Here is a 22,141-nt window from a genome sequence, read left to right on the forward strand (position 1 = left end):
AAAGTTTTATGTTTTATTCCAGGCAACAGCACTATCCCACCTCCACAGGGTCAGCTTCTCCCTTATGTGGATCAAACCCCAGCCTGTAGCTTCTGGGAGATTACCCTGCAAACCTCAGCAGAGCACATTCTGCTTTTGAAAATTGCCAGTTGTTTGGGTCATTTGCCATAAACATTTCCCAGCTGGATTGCACCCAGCTGCTGGGAATGGATGGCACCACAGAGGCAGCCAGCCCAGGCCATCCTGTCTGTGCTGTGCTGCTCTGCTGCCTTCATCCTGCAAGATTAATGTGATCCATGTCACAACAAGCAGACTTAAAATCAATAGGAAATAGTCGCCAGGGAAGCTCTTGAGACCCCATCTCCTGGGGTAATAAGGGAGGTCAGCATCCTTTCAATATCAAGCTCTGTGTCAGGGAGATTCCTGCCAAAATCAATGGAGCTGAAGCAGTGAATGCTTCAGTAGGGCTGTCCCCACATGACACCCATCCGACACATCCTTTCACTACATCCTTTCACAGCTGACAGAAACTGCCAGGAGGGAATCTCAGTCTCCCTGACTCACTGCATGTGAGCAGTGCTCAGCATCTCCACAAAAAAATCTCCTTAGGAATATAGAATTTGCCGTGTTTTCAAATTATGCATTGATATTTTCACTTGTATGATTTCACTTTCTGGAAAAGGCATTTAGGCTCAAGATAAGTCTCAAAATGAATCTAATTTTTTATGTTTACATTAAATGCACACATTTATTTAGGCTCAACAGTTTTTAGTTAGATGCCATGCTATTGGCATTGTGACACAGCCTGAATTATTCATCAATAATTCAGAAATGCTTGGAAGTGGCAGCATTTTATGGACACAAATAGCAGAATTCTTGTTGGGTGAAAAAGAAATGAAAATAAGGTGAATTCATCCAACTATCTACCACACAGTGAGATAGCAAAGTATTGTTATCATATTCAGTGCTACTTTAATTATTGATGGACAGTTCAGATATCTTTCATCTCTTCTGCAAAGAATATTAAGTCTGTTTTTTCTTGTTCAAACTGATCTAATTTATAAGGTTGGTAATGTTTTCTACTCCAGGTTTGTGTTTGCTAAAAAGGAACTTCAATTCTCTTAATATTTAATACTGTTTCTGAACTGCCTGATAAAAAAGGAGGATCTCCTCCCCAAAAAATGATACATTGTTGTTCAAAACACTGTTTGACCTAACCTGCATGTTTCTTAAATACATAACCTTTCCCAGATAGAAATTTTTCTATTAAAAATATACTAAAATTTGTTCCACAGAAAAAAGTTGTTTGCTTGCTTTATCCCAGGAGGAACACAAGCAGTATTTGTGTGGGAGTTTTTCTATTTGTATGTTCATCTTCTTTGTTACCTCCTCCAAAAGGAGATAAAAAGTAAAACTCAGGATTTCCAAAATGCTTTTTTTTTTTTTTGAAAAGTATTTGGTAAATGAGGGGGGAAAGTGAACAAACTTGAGTGTCCTTCAACACACACTTGAAAATTCCTGCAAGCTACTGTTTCCACTTGGATTTGAGAGTTAAGAATGGACTTTGCAGACTACTAATGCAATGGGAAGGAATTCCAAGAATTCCCATGCTATCAGGAGAAAGGCAAATGAGTGCAGTGGCTGGATTTTAGAGCAACAAGACTTTGGGGCTGTGGTGGTTTTTATGACTGTCAGAAAGTCTCCAGGGATATTGTTCCTGCTTCCTGCTAAGAGAACTTTTGAAATCATAGAACCAAAGAATGGGTTGGGTTGGGAGGGATCTTAGAAATCATCCAGTTCCAACCCCACTACCATAGACAGAGGCACCTTCCATTAAACCAGGTTGTTCAGGGCCCCATGCAACCTATTCATATTCATATTTATTTTTATTTCAAATTCATATTTAACCAAATAGTGTTGTTGTGTATTATACTACTAGCAAAAAATCCCAGCCTACAAAACACACTCCTGTGGGAAATCCCTCAGTAAAACCTTTCCTGCCCCTTTTGTTTTCAGCAGAAAGAGCGGCAGGAACTCATCAAGGTGGAGAGGCAGCAAAACTGTGCCTTGGCTGTGTTCAAGTTGGGTTCATTAAGTGCTCTGAATTGAGCTCTAGAGGAAGCAAAGGCAACAGGTCTGGTTCCAAATTTTCATCAAACAGCTTCACAGAGATGGTAAGTACTGCACAATTTGGGTGTCTGTGGCTAATTTTTCAGATTAAAGCACTAAACTATGCAGAAATCAAGGCACAAAACTCATTTAGCTTGCAATTCTGTCCTTAGTACACTCTGAATCACTGTGCATAGAATACACTTTGAGAAATTACTTGCTGTTTGGAGACCTTTTAGATTCTCACACTTTACATTGAGCTGCAGAAAAAAACTTTATCATGGCCTCTAAATTTTTCATGCTACAGTTGCATAAACTTGCCAACAAAATACAGAGCGATTCCTTTAATTGTTCCTTTTTTTTTTCCTAAATAAAAATCAGCTTGTACAGGGAGGAGAAAGGAAACACAGGAAGGAGTGCAAACCTTTGGGTAGATTTGAGAGTTTTCTTCTAGTAAATCAGTGTAAATCAGTGAGGTTGAGTGGAGTGACCCCTTTCTGGGGTAGGCAGGCTTGGTTTCAGGCTTAGGTGAACCAAGATCAGAAGAAGGCTCGAGATCCCCATGAGAAAAGAAGCTGGGCTGAAGACATGCCCTCAGAAGCTCCCAGATCATGGGAGTGTGGGAGAATGAGAACAGAGGACATGACTGAGATTTAAAAAGCATTAAACTTTAAATAAATAAGGTCTAGTCCCTGAAGAATGGACTCTGAAATAGAATGCCTGGGAGATATTGTTTGATGCCTCACTTGGCAACTTGGTCTAGAGGCACACAAAGTTTATCAGACCAAGTTTTAAACAGTCTCAAATTTCTAGAGAAGAAAAAACTCCTAATAAAAGTACCTCTGCAACCCCAAATAAATGACCCAGATTTTAAGAACTGGCAAGAACCAAAGCCTTAAACACTTCATGCTATGAAATTTTCCAGATTTTGTAGGCAGTCAGTATCACACCAGTGAGGTGCTCCTTTAAATACTTCAGATTTTTACCAGTTTTAATCATGGTGGGGAACAAGACCTGCTGAGAAGAAGGGAAGACTTTGGGAGAAAAATTTAGCAGGAAAGTATGAGCTACCTGCTAAGATTTCAGAGGTGATTTTTGAAGGCAGAAAGAGAAGTCTTCAAGGCTAATGCTGAGAAAGAAAGGGTAAAATTGGGGGCAGCAAGATTAAAATATTACTCAAGGTTACTCGAGATTAGCTGTATGATGAATGGTGCACAGAACGCTGCATAAATCAAGATAACTAAGATAAATGGAAGCCTAATTTAAGGAGGGTGGTGCCTCTGGATCAGAACTGGAAGGAACCAGATGCATGACTGCCAATTTAGGAGGTACAAGAGCAATACCAAAATCAGGGCAGATCTGTACAAGAGGCTGCTTCCTAATGTCTTTACCAAAGATGGTAGAGAAAAATCATCCAGGAACTGAAGCTGGGCAGTAGCATCAATTTTTAATGTATTTCCCCTCTCACATAGGAAAACTTCTGGCTTTTTTTAGTCTGGAACTTCTCTCCCCTGTGACAGTGACCTGACTCTGCTACAGCCTTCCTTTCCTATGCCTAAATGCACGTTAGTCATTGCCCTTCCTTCTCATTGCACACTCAGACCTCTTTTCATCTTTTATTCCATTCCTTTCCTCATTCCCTTTTTGAGCAGCTAGGAAATGTGATCAGACAGGCCAGGACTTGTGTGCTTATGTCATGCAAGAATTGGGGTATTTTTAAAGAAAAAGACAATAAAACCCTCTACAGAAATGTATTTTTAAAGATGAGGTATCTTTAACACTTGGATTTTTGTTCAGGGAATTATTTTCATTGTGCGTGCAGAGAGCAGCACCCCGACCACCACTGAGAGGGCACAGAGCTTTCTGAGACCAGAGAGGAGATGAAAATCCTGTCTCTTGCTGGTAGAATCTCAGTGAAAATATTGATCAGAGGAGATTTATAATGCACTGACTTTGTCCAAAAGGCCAAAGATGATGCTGGATCTACTGAGAGAGATCCAATGATGAGTGGAAGTGCTGTCAGCATTTGACAAATGATGGAGGTGACAGATCTAAAGGCTAGGACCATCACCTGCGCCAGCCTTGAGGAGGCATTTGAGTGGTGGTCCAGGTACAGCAGGGGTAATAAACTCCACATCCCTTGGGAATGATGGTTTGGAGATGCCTAAAATCTGGGTATGGACACAATTTGAGTGTGGGCTGCAAATTGTGATCAGGTGACAGCTGCTAGAAGAAGGTGGCAGCTAAGCCTGAGCATCTGTCAAATGGATGAAGGTTGATTTGGGATTACAGCCAATATGCACAGGGAAGGGAAGTTTCCATTCCCAGGAGCCTTAAGGAAGAGCCACTTCCCAAGGAGCAGGAATTCTGGCCCCACCTGTCTGTTCCAAGATGCTTTTCCTTTCTCTCCTTCACCTCATACACAGAAATGTGTTTCTTTAACTGATATTATTTAAAAAATCAAGAATCACCCCTGACATTCTCAGAGCCAGATGAATAACTTAATTTCATGAAAACTTTAATCAGAAATTAAGCTTTTTTCCAGGGGTTTTCAGTGTTTCTTCAGCTTAATAACTACCTTCCCTTTGTGTTCTTTCCACTTATTGTTCCACCTCCTACAGCTTCTTCCAGCCAGTCACTCCTGTTCTTTTTCCCATCCATGAGGTTATGGTGAGTCAGGGTGAGTCAAACTGCAGAAATGACTGTGATTAAAAAAAAAAAAACAAAACAAAACAAAACAAAAAAAAAAAAAACCAAAAAAAACAACCAACCACTTGAACAGCAGTTTTAAATGTTCACTTAATGTTCAGATTTTAACCTGGGTTCTTGCAGGGGCCCAGTTTGCAGAGTACAACATCCCAGGATACTTTTATCTGTCTGGTACTACTACTACTACTACTACTAATAATAATATATAATATGGTGTCATATTAATGATAGTCTCATCACAAATATTCTCCTCATTTATCCTCCTTATAGAAACTATAAATAGACACAGGTCCAAGGGTGATCAGTGAAAATGACTACAGGCATAGAGGCGCTTATGCTCTTTAGTTAGGGGAGTAATTTCTGACTAAAAGTTTGCTCTCTCCCTGTTCTCAGCATTATGTAACAGGGCAATTTGTTCTTTATGAGACTTAATACCTGTCTCCCAGCATCTGCACCCACCTATGACCTATGTATATTAAATAAGTCATTTAATTCTCTGATTCGGTGCAGCAATTGCTATGGGTCTGCATGCCAGAAATTTGGAGACTGGTTTGTATTTTCATCTTGAAAAAGAGGAGACAAAGGGGTGTATCTATAATCTAATACACCTGTATGTACCTGCTTCTCCTTCTGGTAGATTATTTAAGGGTTAATGCATTATAATGGAAATGTTTATATTTGTTAGTTAGAGATTATTGCACATTGCATGAAAGAAATCTGGCACCATTCATAAATCATACTTTTATTCTGTATTCTGCTTATCCAAAAATATGCACATATGTACAGACACATTTTATTACACAGAAGCACTGCTGAATATAAATAGAATATTTGTCAAACTTCAGATTAACATAAAAATAACATTGTGCAAATACCTGATTCTGCCAGCCCACTGGCATATCCTCCGCATTTTCAAGTGTTCTGCCTGAAGCAGCACAGCTGAAGGATTGCATTTTGTGGAAAGAAATAGGTGAAAATACACCACAGGCTACACAGATGCAAGTGAGAGAGACAGCAGATGTCACTAATATGATAAAACATTGCTGGGCACCTTCCACTCATATGATATCAGAGAATTAATGATCAAGCACTGACAAGCTGATGTAGAATTGAGACAATGTCTCACATAGATCGTGGTGCCTGCTAGAGTCAAGAAAATTACAACTTCCCTGAGTGAATTCATGGTTTAAAATAGAGGATTAAGCAAAAACCATGTTGAATATTTAAAAATTTACCTCTCTCTTTGATGTTTTTTGTATAAGCAATCAATACCAGTTGCCTACACATGGAAGAAATGCTCTAAATGCTTCCCAAATCCTCTGCAAACTGGGTCAACATAAAGAGAGAGAGACTGTGGGATTTGCAAGAGATAAGGTGCTGCCAGGTGCTTTTACCTGAGCATTCACAAAGGTCTGAACTCCACTGACTACACCATTTTTTTACAAAAAATATGGTTTTAACTGCAGGCTAACAACACCTGCACTTGACACTAACCCCTTCCTGGGAAAGGACTGAAGTGACATTTTTAATGGACACCGTGAGTTCTGTCAAAGGACACACAACTTTTCTATGGTGCTGCAGCAGGACTTGATAGAAATAGAAACTAAACCCCTTTTTTTTCCTCACACTTTTTCAAACAATACAGAAGGTTTTAAATCATAAAGAAGACAGTTAATGCAGAGAGGACATTTAGCCTTCCTCTGCTCCTTTCTGTAAGTTCTGCTCCCATCTACATTTGTGAAGGGTGAAAAAGGAGCAAGAGAAGAGTCAGGTCCTTGGATTTTAGTTGGTTATGTTTGTAGGCATTATTCTAGAAAATAATGATTGCAGGGGATGAAATGGGGTGGGACAATGAAAACTCAGCAGGCCAAAAATAGTTAATAGTTAATTTGACTGAGATTTTTGTGCTAAAATGTTGTTAGTTATTGCCCAGAACGCTGTTGCACTCCAGGGCTTCTTTCCAGGTTCCATCAGATTCAGATCACTTGAAACAGATTTCACAGGATTGCGTCAGTAAGTATGCATGTAAGTAAGGGAAAAAATGTGTAAAATTACATCTTAAAAAAAGATTAAATAAATGTGTAAATAAGGGCAAAGAAAAACTTATAAAATCCTACTTACTGTATTAAAAGGTCAAATTGCCATTTTTTTTGTTTCATACATTGGTTAGCATTAGCACAGGAATTTCTGTGAATATAAATAAATAGAATAAAGGGAATAGATTTTGGCACCTTTCTCTGAAATATATGGGCCCTCACCATGACTGCTTTGCTTTATAGGTCCTGGTGTAGTAAGAACACATCTCAGTCCCATGAAACACAGCTCTGTCAAAGGTGAGTAAGGAGCTGGGAGTTTTTCATAGGCATTGCAGCTGGAGTCAATTCTTCATTAGAACACAGCTCATAATTTTAGCAAGTGCACCTACTGTCAGAAATCAGCCTTAAAATGTAAGGAATATGTCAATGGTAATCAGAAAAATAAATCTAAAAGCGAAATCCTCTCTTGAGCCTGGTCCCATGACGATTTGAAAGGGAGTAGTGGGTGATAGAAATGGAAACTGTTAAACTAATAGGGGTTTGAGCTGTTTCCTTTGAGCTCTGAAAGCATTTATAAAAAAATAAACCCCTTAAGTTTTAGCCTGATCTCTCAGCTAAGAATGTTCTTAGCAGCTGACAGTGAAAACAATTCAATCTTCTTTATCACCATCCCACAAAATAGATGGGTTTATGTATTATACAGAGGAATTCCAAATCAAAGCTGGGAGTTTTAAATTGCTTTACAATGTTAGATAAAGAGAGTCTGGGGCAGAATTTACAAATGCAGAAGCCAGTGGCCTTAACAGCAGTTTATTTGAACTGTGTTTTTTGTAGGTTTTGTGCTCTTTTTCAATAAGGAGCAACCAGAAACCTGCAGGACTTTGCTTTGCAGTAGCTGTGAGAGCTCAGCAGTTGTCAGAGCAGGGACTCACAAAATCTGGGTTCAGTCTCACGAGGGAACCAGTTTGGTGTGCAGCCTTGGAAGAGATACTCTAATTACTGATTAGGTGGCAATCTGGAGGTAGCACTTTATTTCCTGTTTTGCCAAAATAATGTAAGAATTAATTAAAGTTTGCAAAACACTATGAGATCCTGAGGCTAAATACTCTATAGAAGCACTAATGATTTATCTTGTTGGGTTTTGACCATATGCACATAGTCAGTTCGATGTTTTTCCAGGGAAAAAACTCCTCTTGTCAGAATAACAAACTTGAGCTCTTTCTTATTGCTCAGTGCCATGATTTTTAATATAGAACAAAACAAGCTGTAATTGATGGAGATTGACTGCAAATATTTTCTTGATTTTTCTCCATAATTTAAATATTGTATATCAGTTTATCTGTAAACTCATGAAATATAATTTGCTCAATACTCAGTGTTCTCTGGTCTTCCAAATAGTGTCTTCTAAAAAAATTGTAAACCAAACCATTTGTCTTACACCTTATTTTCAGTAACCCCACTCCTGCTTCCTTCAAAATACAAAATTATTGTTTGAGAAAACTCACATCTAAACCCACATCCCTGTGAATGGCCAATGTCTTTCTCTACATGGCCTATTTAAAGTCCACTGTGGTCAGAGGAAAGAGGCTATTTTGGAATGTTGCCTGGAAAACTGGCTCACAATCCTCCTGCACTGGACTGATGCAGAGAAAAAACTCTTTCAAGGTAGAGTCTATTTTGTGTGCTAACCCAACCCCTGAAAGAAGATATGGCTTTTAGTTGTTTATGACTTTCATTCAATAGTTTCACAGCAACTTGGGAATTTCAACTAAATCTTGAAAACTAAGAAGGGGAAAAAGGGGACATAACAGTTTCATTTGTCAAAACTGGAATTTATGGCTAAAAACCACGTTATTTTGGAAGTCATCTATGTGAATAATGAAGTCTGAAGGGCACAGGTTCCTGATTGTTGGATAAAAAAGTCAAAGCTTGGTCCAAAAGACCATAGATGGATCAATTCACATTCTGAAGGCAAGTCACAAGTGGCCAGGTCCTTTCTAGATGTAATTCTCTTAACAAATGAACAGAAACCACTTGCAATTTCATGCACAATTTCTGTTCTTCAGCTGTCTGCTAAAGTGCTGTCCTCCACAGCTTTAGGGTGCATTATGCACTTAAAATGTCTTTATACTTAGCTGGAAAGATCAGTTATCTTACTTTCCTTCATTATTCCAATGTAGCAAGGAAAATTTTGGAGAAAACCTCATTCACAGCTGCAAGAAGTTAATTGCGCATGTGATAATCAAGAACTTGATCTTGACTGAAGGCTGGAAAATCATGCTGCACTCCAGATGAGTAATTTTTGCACTGAATAGTTATTAGTCAGATTTTGGTTTGGTCTCAGGAGCCAAAGTTTCTGCTTTTGTATCTTAGTGAGAGGCTTGGGCCAGTCTTTTCACTTTATGTTTAGGAAGAGATTTTTATGGTCTTCCTAAAAGAAAATAATAACTTGAGACATGTGGATGAAGATATACTGGAGTAGAGCTGACTGAATTGCTTTCATGGGAAACTTCTAAATTCTACTTCACTAACCATTTTTCTCAGAATGTGCTTCTACTCCCTGTTTCTTTGTGGATGAGAGAAAAAAAACCTTGTTCTCTTGAAGATTTTTTAATAAAGGAAAAAATTAACAATTTTTATTGCATGGATTATTTCTGGTTTATTTTTGTAACTATAAATGTAAAAAGGAACAAGCTTGGTGGTGCTTTTGGTGGATTTTGAGCTTGCTGTAATAACTTGCAGTCTAAAGTGATACACTCTTTTTTTAAATTTTTTTTTTTACCTTGCCACATTTCAAAGTAATGTCAGCACATTGCAAAGCTGGATGGCATTAAATACTTGAGATGACTCTGTTTTGTGAGTCAGAATTCCCCTTAAAAGATGTCGCTGTGATATTTTCTGAAAAATCCCTTCACCAGGATTTCTTCTCCTGAGAAGATGAGAAGCCTCAGCTTTTCCATGTTTTGCTCCTCTGGAATGTGGTCTAGAGATTATTTATCCAAACATGTGAATTGTTTTTAATTAATCACGGCCAGCTGTGTCGGACTCTCTGAGTCAGTCATGGGTTTTTACTATTTAGTATTTATTATTTTCTAGCTTTCTGATGTATCCTTTCTCTTTCTTTAGTATAGTTTTAGTATATAATTTTCTTATAACAAATAGAATAAATAGAATATGAGTCTTCTGAGAATATGGAGTCAAATTCTCATCTCTCACCTCATCCTGGGGACCTCACAACACCACAATAAGACAACACAGGTGTCAGAAAACACAGAGATCTGCACCAGCCCTGAAAGTCTTTCCTGAGTTCTAGGCATAGTTACAGACTTATTTTCCCAAATCTGCTTGCTGTAGCTGTTGAATATAAAATGAGGTAACATTATCCAGCCTGCTTAGCTGACTCCAGGATGAAGGAGGTGATGTTTGCAGAGCCATGTGGGAACTGCAAGGCTCAATGCCTATCTGTTAACATCCTCCCAAGGAAGGCGTTCAGGCTCATGTGCAATCACTAGGCTACCATCAGACTTATTATTACACACAAGAAATTTGCTTGGGAATGATATCTGTGTGAGCCATTGTCAGTAGCTGGGGTTGTGGCCACAACTGTTTTATCATTATACCCGCTGGGATTTTACTAGCAGCAGCACACATCAGTCTGTGCATGGCTGTGCTGTATTAGTGCTATGCCAGCTTGTTTCCTTGCATCCAGATCCAAACCCATTAAAATATTACAGCAAGGCATGCTGGATTTCCCCAGCTCAGGGTTGTAGCATGCATGTTAATCAGGCAGGAGATGATTTTTACATAAGAGGGACAAGCCAAAAAAACGAGCCCAGTGTCCAACTCAATTTCCTAAGCATAAGCAACTAATTTTTTTGATGCCCAGCACCCCATTGGGACGCCAGACTTGGTGCTGATCCCCCTGCCATGCTCTGATGTGGGCACAGGCACCCCAGACGGTTTTGGTTGGACATCAGGGGGAATTTTGGAGGAATTGAACCCACAGGAAGGGTGATGAGACATTGGAATGGCTGTCTAGGAAGGTGTTGGAGTCACCATCCCTGGAGGTGTTCAGGGTGGCACTCAGTGCCATGGCAGTGTTGGGTCACGGGTTAGACTCAATGGTGGACTGTTCCAGCCTAATTGGTCGTGCTGTTCTGTGAGCTGAGGTGGCCCCATGAATATTCAGAACCCCACCCATGGCCAGGCTGCCCCTGCAATCCCTCACAGCCCCTGTGTCACTGAAACTGAGGGAAAAACAAAAACCCTCCAACAGCATTTTTAGAATGGAGAATCAAGGCATTACTTTATGCTGTCCAGGATGTGCAATAGAAATCATTTCATCCACACAGGGCCTGAGCTGTGCAGAGGAAATCATTCCATGACCCATTAATTTTGCTACATTTTTCAGATACTTATATAGTCAAAACCATTAGAAATTCATTGGTTCAGTGTTCATTGGACCCAAGTTACACAGTTCTTAGTATTTGGGTTCCTATAATTAGGAATTCCTCATTCCTTGGTTCTTTTATATCTCCTTTACCAGAGCAGGTGTCTCCAACAGTGCCAGGGGTGATGTTTGGAGTTAGTAGAGATGTTGGAATTAGTTAAATTAATGGCCACTCATGGTTGTTTCCTTTTGTGTATCTTCTGTGCTACTCCCAGCATGTTGAGATGTTAAGGTCTCACCAGGCTTCACCTGGGAAGAAACTTCAATTCCCTTCCATAGGGCAAGGGTGAACAGGGGTTGGATTTAATGATCTCAGAAGTCTTTTCATTCTACAATTCTGTGAAAACTGAATAAAGATACATTTAAAAAAAAACAATTCAATATCTAATCTTGTCCAACACCTGGGTCAGCACCACAGCTGAGGGTGGGTGCCCACTGTGCCTGGTCCTGGCCTGTTGCAGGCACACAGTTTGTGGGGATTGGGAGTGGAGCTGTGGCCCTGCCTCATCGCTAATTGGCTACACCTGTGAAAAACAGGTGAAGAGCATTAAAGATAATGAGCCAAACAGGTGAAGAGCATTAAAGATAATGAGCCAAACAGGTGAAAAGCATTAAAGATAACGAGTGCCATGGAGTGCCCAGAGGCACTGACCAACCAGCAAAGGGAACAGAGGGCACACAGGTGCAATGCATTTGGGATGAAGAGTATAAAAGGTTGTACTGTGCTTGAAGCTGTCTTTTGTGTTGGTTGTGCCTCCACCATCTTTCTGATTCTGGCTCTTCCTCCAGGCTGATTTCTGCTTCCTGGGCACCCCCTTTGGAGGCCGGTGTGGAGGTGAGTGCAATACTGCCTGTTGCTGGGGGGTAGTTGTGGCTTCTGAGCACCCCTGAATGCTTTAGGGTATGTAACAATGGTGTGATTTTGTGCTGGTACTTGTAATGCATTAGGGAAATTTTTTCAGGAGATGAGCTCCTGTCTCAGGAGCTTATCCTGTACTTGGCACTGATGAGGGGCACCCCAAGTGCTGTGCCCAGTTATGGGTCCCTCAGCTTTTGTGAGGAGCTGGAGTGTGACCAGACAAGGACAGTGGAGCTGGGGAAGGGTCAGGGGGACAAAAGAGAACATCCAGCTCTAAAAACGGCCTGGTTTTACCAGTACAGCTTTTTTTGAGGTCATGTGAAAGTTTCTTGCTTGTACTTACTAGCGCTATTCCAAAATAACTCTGAAATTCACAATGTTTAAGGCAGGTGACCAAGCATATCTTCACAGAAGACGGGTTACAAAGGAATAAAAGTGTTTCTGCTAAGGTTAACCAAGTGTTCGAGAGTTGATCAGGAAATGTAATTAGGCACCTAAATTAAACCCAGAATGCTCATTCTATTTGCCTTTCCCTGATTCATTTGCCTTTGGCTGATGCCTGTCAGCTTCTCCAAAACCCCTCTGCATTTTGCCTTGCTGTTCTGGGCTTGAGGAGTGCAAAACTGGTATCTGCAGGCAAATCATCATCCAAAGTGGTAGTTTTCTAATGCCTAGAATGATTTTTTTTTTCTGAAGTTATTGCTCAGATTGGGCTTTGAAAGCCTTCCACATCACCCACAGGTCAAGAAATGGCAAAGATTGGCTTTTAGGCCCTGTTTGCACTCAGCTAAATTTCAGGTGGCAGCGATTTTAGGTGCTCGTTTGCTGTGTTTTGGGCTCTTGGTAGGGCAGCTGTCTCAAGGGTTGACATTAGAGAATGGGAAAAATAAATACCAACAGGGAATTAAAAAATAAGTAATGCTCCTGCTAAGCTAAGATGACAGCGTTGTACAAAAGAATCTGGCATCAAAAGGAGGGAACAGGCACTGCTGGGAATGTTCTGTTTTTAGAGCTGGCAGATTACAGCACACAAGGAACTGGTGAGTGATACCGGTTGTATTCTTACTGGCACCTGGATGGCTGCCAACATCTTCACTTCAGTAATTGTGCTCTCATTGCTGTACTGTGTGAGGAGCAGATCCTGGGGACAGTGAGATACAAGTTGTGGATTGTTGGGGTTTTTTTTTTAGGTAGTTATAAATGACTGAGTGCTTTAGAAAGATAACACAATTTAATAATGGTAGTGGGGTCTGGACTAGTATTGTACAATGAAATGGATGTAAGCAGCCATAACTCTTAACTTAAATATTTAAGTTGTTTAAACTTTTATTAATTTTGAATTTCATGAACAGCCAGAAAAAGTGACTTTTATGAGAAAAGTCTTCCTTCAGCATACAGTAGTGTGTGTTGGTTTTGGTGTAGTTAAATTTTTTAGTAAACTCAACTATTGGTGTGTCATGGTCATGTTTTCTGAAAAATCCCTCTGCCAGGATTTCTTCTCCTGGGAAGTTGGGAAGCCTCAGAGAAAAATGAAAACAATAATTATGTGATTCAATTCTCCTGTGTTTTGCTGCTCTTGAATGTGGTTTGGACTTTGCTTGCCAACAGGTGATTGTTTGATTGGTTTCATGTGAATTGTTTTAACTTAATGACCAATTACTGCTCAGCTGTGTTGAGGCTCTGGAAGGAGTCACGAGTTTTTCATTAGTATTTTGTTAAGCCTTCCATAAATATCCTTTCTCTATTCTTTAGTATAGCATTCTTTAATATCATATAGATCATAAAATAATAAATTAGCCTCCTAAGAGCATGGAGTCAGATTCACTCATTCCTTGTATTGATGGGGGCCTCAGAAAATACCACAATCAGTGTGCAAGAGAGTCCTACTCATGTTTACTAAATCCCTTTTTTTCCACACTGAAAGTGTCACATAGCCAGTTACTGACAGAAATCAATTTTTAAATACTTGTGCATGTCTGTTTTCAGAAGTAGGTTACATTTGTTCATCCAGTCAGGAAAAGGAGAAGTACCAGATTGTCTTTTTTGAACGCAGCTCAGCAACCCTCTGAATGCTGGCAGCTGAGCTCTACGTAGGGAAAAGCTGCGGAGAAATTCAGCTCTATCTGAATAATGCAATTCCATTCACGGTGTTCTAGGAACACGATGAAAAGAGAGAGCCTAAGTTTGTCAAACGTATTGTTCGTGGCAAATTATTCATTCAGCTTTAACAAGCACTCAGCAGCTGCTGTGCTCAAGAAGTGACGGGTTCTGGGGCCGATCCACCCTGGCTGGGCTCGCAGGCTGCACCATCAGAAACGTTTTCCCATTGCTCCAGGCAGTATCAGCCATCCCTATCTCATCCCCCGTTCAATTAAGATGTGATGTGCTTTTCTTCCTCGCTGCTTTCCTTTTATCTCTGCTCCTTCTATTGCTGTGACATCTTTCTTCTCCCTATTAGGGTTGGTCCTGAATATTGATAAGGTTAAATTTGCTGTAAACTGCCGGAGAAATAGGCCAGCCCCGTGTTGCCTGGTATCTTGCAAACATCAAACCTTTCATGTTCAGAGGGTTCTGAGAACTATAGGAGTTTTCAACCTTTGTTTTTATGAGATTTGCAGCCAAATAATTTTTTGAAGAACTGCTTTCATAGTTCTCCACTTACTAAGTTTCTCTGTAAATGTTCAATGCCAAATCAAGTAAAATTTTGTCTTAGGCCTGTTTTAATGATTAAGATTTAAAAAGCCTCAGACTTTGGGCTGACCCAACAGAGAGGTTTTTGTGGTGTGGTGGAACTGGAGCTTGGATTGGTTACATTTTTTCGGTGCTTTTTCTTTTTGTTTTATTTTGTTCCTCTCAATTTTTAATCCTGTTTTTGAATTTTAGTTCTTTCATCACTAATGCTGGCATTTCTACTCCTCTTCTTAACTTTATGCCAGTTAAGCTAAAACGCTTTTTTATTTCTATGTACTATAAATCTAGTGATGCTGTTTGTAAAGAGTTAGTTTGAAGTATTTTAAAGGTTTTTAGAAATTAGTTTTAAATCTTCATGTCATTTTCAGATGATGCCAGCATAATTAATTTTTAATGTTGACATTAGAAATTTCAAGAAGAAACAGAAGAGATGTTCAGGTTCTCAAACTTGGCAGAGAGGCTGAGAGTAGAGATGAGCTTGTTTGTCCTTTGCCTTTTGAAACTCCAGGTCTTAAAACCAAATTGTGTCAGAACACTAAGAGTTCTTACAGTTGGGTTATTGATATGTGTGCTTTTGTGCTTTTAGTTTTTGGTTTGGTTTTTTGTTGTTTTTTTTTTTTAATTTAAGAGCACTTTATGGCTGGGGAAGGTTATAAGATGATTACCTACTGCTTCAGGGAAAACTGCTATATCCCATTAATTATATTAATAACAATTTGTTTAATAATAATTTGATTATTATTAATAATATTTTGATTATTATGATTTCGTGGGAATTTTTGACTTGACACAAAAGGACAACAGCAAAAGCAACTCCGTCAAAATCAGGTTAGCATTTGATCTTTTCCAGATGTAGTTAATGTTGGTGTTGGTTTTGGGGGGTTTTTTTTTAAGTACTTCAGCATCTGGGTATTGTTTTCCAGGAAGTGCACTTTTGTCTCTTGTGGCCTTTAATGCTGTTGAGTTCACATGTACCCCTGCATATGTGAAGAATTAATGTGCTGGTTTATTGAGTCTTAGATTTCTGTGATCTATAGGCTCACCCTATTCAGTCTGTATAAAATGTAACCCTGTATTGAAGCTTGCATAATGTTGGAATGCAAATTATTTAGTAGCATTTTATTATTGAAGTGTTACATTTTTATTAAACAGCTCTTTGAGATAAGGTTTGGACCTCAACAGAAATTGAGAATTCAGCCTATCAGCTATAAATGAATTTTCAAAGCACCATAAGAAATAAGAGGGATATGAGAAGTTTCTGCAGGTACTCCATCCTTTCTAACAAAGCTAAAAAAGACCCATACAAATTTGTAGAAATTGTTGCCAAAAGTCTTCTAAATATTGGTGCAGCTTTGATCAAAAAGTCAATAAAGGTCACAGAATCTATTCAAGTGATTGGTCTGTTTCAGTGCATGAAATTTTGGGGAAGTTTTTCCTGGGGCATTCACTCAGTTTATTTGCATTTTCTGATTCATTTGGCTGGACAGCATTTTTGTGTTCCTATCTTCTCTACTTCCTACTCCAGCAATTTTAAGTAGCTTTTTCTTTGCTTATTGCTTTTTGGAGACAGAACAAGGGGCCTCACTTAGCAGAAAGCAGAGATTCAGCAGTTTATGGAAAATGGGCTTCTTGTAGAATTTCCAGGCCTGCCATTTGTCATCATTAGTGATTCCTGAGGTTGCTGGCACTCCTGTAGCTATTTCTGCAGAGCAGACCTAGTGCTGTTTTGTGATTTGGGGAGCTGCTTGTGTGAATGATGACGCATCTAAGTGTTGGTTTGTACGGAGTAGTTGTGGATTTTATTTATTCCAAGGTAAACTGCTGACCCTGAGAATAGTTTAATCAATAGCTCTGCAAATACCACAGGTTGCAGGTGCCACTTTAGAGGAAAGTGGGGTTCATAAACATGAGTTTCATCTTGACAAACACATTTTAATTTTAACTATCCTGACCTGAATGTGTAAAAGAGAAAATCTGCTGTAGTAGCCCTTCAAATTGTGCCTCAGGTAATTAAGGGTCAAGATCCTTTCCTGGCACAGATAGTTTAAAGTTTCCATGGACTCTGCCACTGCGGCAAGCAAATCCTCACCTGGTGTGCCAGCAAAGTGTGCACTTATCCTAATCTCCACTGTTTTGTGAAGGTTGAGAAAAGGGTGAATAAGGGCTCCTAGTTCTTTTTCTTACCTGGAAGAATTGGCTGAAAATACAGAGAAAGCTAAATGACATATAATGGAGTGTAGTGAAATCTACATGTGGCTGGGAGCAAGTGCATGTAGCTTTATTTTCTGGGGGGGCATCATAGGATTCTCATCAGTTGTCTGTAGGTAGGCAACTATAATCCTATACAACATACATTACTGCAAGTTAGGAAAGTACAAGGAATACTATGGCTTCCTCATCTTGGAGTTTCCTGTGCATCAGTGACAGTGTTTTAAAATGCTTTTTTAAAAAGCGCTGGATGTCTGCTACAATTTTTTAAGTTTAACCCTGTGTAGCTCAATTTCCCCCATCATCCTTGCTGGTCTGATTAGGAAAAATAAAATTGCTGGTTGGACTCCTAGGAAGTGAGAGCATCACTTGTGAGTGTAACTTGCAGCCTGCTGTCACCTCAGTTTAAATGAGAGCTAAATGGAAAGCTGGGATTGTGTCTGGGGCCTGTGGTGCAGGGAAAAGGAGTTCCATGGGCTCCTACCCCTTGTTGTCCTTTTTAGTACTGTGCTGATGAACTGGCTCCTGAGGATTGAAGCCTCCCAAGCTCAACACTGGGCTTTGATAGTTTTAAAACTTTTCTAATGGTCTGAAGCAGATTGTAAGACATGCTGTTTCTAAACCAGTTTTATTGTGGAAGATAGCTTGTCTCCAGAAATTGATATGCTTCTCTGTTTGGCTTTTTTAACATAAGCCTGCACAGGGAACAGAAGCTTATTGGCTACTCTGAGTTTTCCTGTTCAGTGGCAATTACAGAATCCTCTTGTGCTAAAGAACTGCTGCTGATGTACTGTGAAAATTTTCTCTCTGATAGACCCTGGATTTTCTCTTTGCTGTGCCTGTGAATTTGTGGAGAGACTTTTCATTAGTCCCCAGTGCAGCCAGTATTGACTTACATACCAAGATTTAACTAGGGAGGTTAGTGCTCAGCTTTTTAAGTGGGTGCATAGTCAGCCTTTCATACTAAGGCAGAATGCTTGCTGCAGAGTTTCAAATATTTTCAAAATCAGATTTGTCTAAGTCAGAGCTGTGTCCAAACTGCTGTTGGTCAAGGCAACTGATCAGGCTGGCAAACAAGTGGAGCTTTTGTGAGTACCAGCCCTTTTTTATCTCTGTTCCAGCCACATTACTCAGTTCAATAAACTGCTTTTTCCTGCAGAATCTGCTGGCTTCCATTAGATTCACTTCACTGCTATGGTATAGAAATAGTATGGGAATGTTACCATAAGGGAATAGTTTAAAATAGGCATTAAAAGTGTGCAGCCAATGTCACATCATCACCATTGAAAATTGCTGATTGCTTGGGTAGTGAGGAGATGTATTTAGGTGAAAAAATTTTAGGAGTGATGCAGCCACATTTGAAATCGGTAGAAGTTCTACAGTGTTCATTAGGAGATGATCATTATGCTTAATACGGAAGCATGTCATCCAGTGAAATGCATCCAGCTTGTTATGGATAAATAGTTGTTGTCATGTTTGTTCAGACATTCCTTCAGTTAAACCTGTGTTGGTTTAGGTTTTTTTCTAGTTAATTACTATTAATTTTGACATTTGAGCTTTGCATTTGTGTTTAAATTTGGGGTTCTACTTAACAATGCTTTTTATAAAATTAGGATTTAGGTTCCAGCATTTTCTTGTAAACCAGGAATCTCAGACCTGGCATTCTCTGCACAGTAACCCCTGTAAGGTGTCAGGCTCCTCCTTCTCCCTTTTTCCGTGACTGCTGCATGGAATCTGGGCTGATGCTAATCTGGAAGGACAGTCACACCTCATGAAAGAATCATCACTGCTAATCAAATCAGAGTGAAAACCCACCACTCTGCATCAGTGGAGACATTTAACGTGCTGAATATTTCATGCGCTGGGGGCTGTGGCTGCAGACAGAACCCTCTCACCGGCTCCTCGTTGCGTGCAAATATTTACTGAGACACTCTGGAGTGGCTGAGCTGGTGTGCAGCAACACTGGGAAGCCTTGAGTGATCCTTCTAAGTAATGGTAATTACAAGTGACTCCGCACATGCTGGGTCACGGGGGCTTGCAGACGGCCCCTTGCTCTGTCAAAGCTCCCCTCGCCTGCGTGATTAAGTGGGCAGTGTGACACAGGAAATTTGATGCATACAGGATGACAAATGTCTGTTTTGGCTGCTGAGAATTGAACTCAATTGTAGATCTGCGGAAACATCAAAACACAATCAAGGGCTGACATCAAACCCGTGAGCCAAGAGAATTCCTCAGGCAAAAAGGGCTGAACTTGAAAGCACAAGGAGGGAGAGCTTTAGTTTGTGTGGTGGTACAGCAGTTTGTTTTGCTGATTGCTTGCAAGGAGGGGTAGAGGAAGTAACAACTTAGAAAAATCTCTGTAGTTCCAGTTGTTCCTTATGTTTAAATTGTAAATGTGGAGGGGCAAAAGAACAGAGCAATGAAACCCAGTAAGTTTCCTTTTGGTTTTTATTTTTAGAGGTTTTTTTTTTTCTCTACAGTATGGAATAGTTGCTCTTGGCTATCCATGGTGGAAATCTTCCTTCTTGTTTACCCTGATAGTATCTCCTTGTGACGCCAAGAAGAGTTCACTGTTTAAAATAGGAGTGCAAATGCTTAATTCACCTGCTGCTTTTGCAATTGTTTGCTATTACAAGACTGTTTTCAAAAGCTGTTTGGTCTTGTTGCCTCCCTGTTACTCACACCATGATAAGTGATGACATAAAGGGTCAGACTGTAGAATTAGACTCATCCTGTACCTCCCAGCAGAGGTAAAGATTGATGTCATGTTTGTTTCAGGCCCTAGATCTGTACAATCTGAGTAGTCCTGTAGGTGGTTGTGTGTGGTGAAATCCACTTCCAGGCTGGGAGCAGGCTGCAGGTTTGCAACACAAGCATGTTATCTCTGAGTGGAGAATTAGTGGCTGTGCTCCTTTGCTCTGTGTGAGGGATGGCAGAGGGTTAATTGGTGCTGCATCAATCTTCATTTCAGCTAGAACTCTTCTGCATCAGGAGTTCTGGTGTTTGCCTTACAAGGTTTGTAGCCCTTCCTGTATCTCCTCTAGAGATGCCACCATGTGTCCTCTTTCCTCTGCTTTTGTAGTGCCACTACACTGAAGGTGGAGACAAATTACTCCTTGACAGATGTGCTTGTCAAATAATAAAAATCATTATTCCTAAGCAGGTGTTCAGGAGCTGGGAAAAAACTGTTTATAGAGTTATTTGCTGGTTGTGGACAGTCTGTGGAGCTGGTCAAATAATGAACTGCTGAAAGGAATTTTGAGTAAATATCAATATTTTTTGGATAAATTGCTTTCAATGGATAATTTTTTTCATCTGCCAGGAGACTGGGTGATGGTGGGTCTAAAGCAAAGCCCTTCATGAGGAGCATGGAACACTGTGTGTTGGAATGCTTCTGGCAGGCTCTGCAAGGAGGCAGAATTCCTCCCAAGGGGAAGAGAATGCAGTTTCTGCCCTGTCCCACTTCTCTGTTCTGCTGTGCAGCACTGCTTGAAGGAAGGAAAAGTAGTGACTTCTACGCCAGTCCATTTGATTATTGACAGACTTCTCTGTGTGTTGAGGCTGTTTAATACAGGCAAGTAAAACCAAGCCAATTTTCTACTTGATGTGCTCTGTTTTGCCAGCAGTGGCCAGATAAAACCCTCAAAAGCCAAGAAATATCCCCACAAATGCCCAAAGCAAACTCTGAAAGCAACTTAGCTTTCTTCCAAGAGCAGCAGTTTTAATTTCTGAATGTACCTGGCTGAATTTGTCACACTCCTGTGTGCTGCTTCCTTCCAGTGTGCCAGCTGCTTGTGCATGCAGCACCACAAATGCTGCTTGCCCCAGGCTTATGTTCCTATTTCCTCTCATAAGATCCACAGTGGTGGAGAGAAGCTGTTGGTATTGGAAAGGTCTTTTCTCAGGTGTAATCAGTCTGAAGGTTTATGATTTCAAAATAAGTTTGCCTATAGAAATTGCTCATTACAAGCTGGAAATTGAGATGGCAATTTTTTTTCCCTAGTAAAAAGTGATTTCTAAATGACAGAACTTGCATTTGTCTTTTCCACAAAAGCTTTCTATGCAAAGCATGGTTATGTTCCACTGGAAGGAAAAAAGGTGTTTATAAAACACTTTTTTCTCAATGTGTGCTGTATATACTCATGTACAACATGTTGTAAGATCACTGTGGTAGTTCATGTGGCTTTGCTGTGTCTCTGGATGGGTTTGCATGATGTCAGCCTCTTCAGAGTAGATTCAACCTGAGCAAACTCTAGTGATTTATTAATTTTTTTTTTTTTATTTTTGCCATAGGTCTTCTTCTTGCTCTTCAGAAACATCAGTTAGAAAGGACCACTTTGAGAGAGGTGTATTGTATCTTTTTGAAGAATCCTATGATCTGCTGGGTAACCAGCCCTACATGCTGTTAGGCTTTCAGAGAATTTCTTACCCTGTGACCTTCTTCAGGAACTGTTCCTCCCCTCTCAGAGGAGACACAAAATCATCTTGTTCCTGTCAAGAAACATTGCAATGGTTGTGATGTGTTGTAGTGAATCTCTGTGGAAAAAAAAATTTGCTATTTTGAATTTAATGTAAGCAAATGCAGCTACTTTGTGCAAGCATTTCTAACATCTCCTTGCATGGAAGGAATGAACATGCTGCTGCTCTGAATGCTGAGTGGCTCCACAATTTCACTCAATACAACCTTGGAATTTGGCTCCTTGCAGTTTGCTTAAAACCCAGGAATAGTGCCTGGTGGTTGAAGTAAGAGTATGGTTCTACACAAAATATACACAGCTGGCATTTTTATTTTTGAGCTTTCTGCTATGTTTTTCTGCTTCATTATGTGCCTTAAAAATATTTCAGTCTGAAGGGTTTCATCTGAGTTTATCTGGGTTTTTCTTACATGAGATGACAGGGATATAAATAAGAATTACAGCATGTTATCTTGTGCAGGGAGAGAAGCCAAAATCTATATTAAAGGTATTTTTTAATGTGGAAAGGTGAGTTCTGTAGTCCTTTGACAATGAAAACCTATGAGATACAAGGAACTGAAGTCCATGGTTGTCCAGATGTATCCTGGCTGTCTAAATCAACATT

At 39.9% G+C, this 22,141-nt stretch overlaps 1 long non-coding RNA gene across 1 annotated transcript; it reads left to right on the forward strand.

Annotated features, from left to right (window-relative positions):
- Positions 1-12,061: 12,061 nt before the first annotated feature.
- Positions 12,062-21,941, forward strand: LOC131554892 (uncharacterized). Its single transcript, XR_009274467.1, has 3 exons — positions 12,062-12,139; positions 20,385-20,640; positions 21,356-21,941. It is a non-coding gene; the product is annotated as an uncharacterized LOC131554892 (long non-coding RNA).
- The last annotated feature ends 200 nt before the right edge of the window (positions 21,942-22,141 follow it).

This window comes from Ammospiza caudacuta, chromosome 2 (genome assembly GCF_027887145.1).
Source record: "Ammospiza caudacuta isolate bAmmCau1 chromosome 2, bAmmCau1.pri, whole genome shotgun sequence".
Classification (NCBI taxonomy): domain Eukaryota; kingdom Metazoa; phylum Chordata; class Aves; order Passeriformes; family Passerellidae; genus Ammospiza; species Ammospiza caudacuta.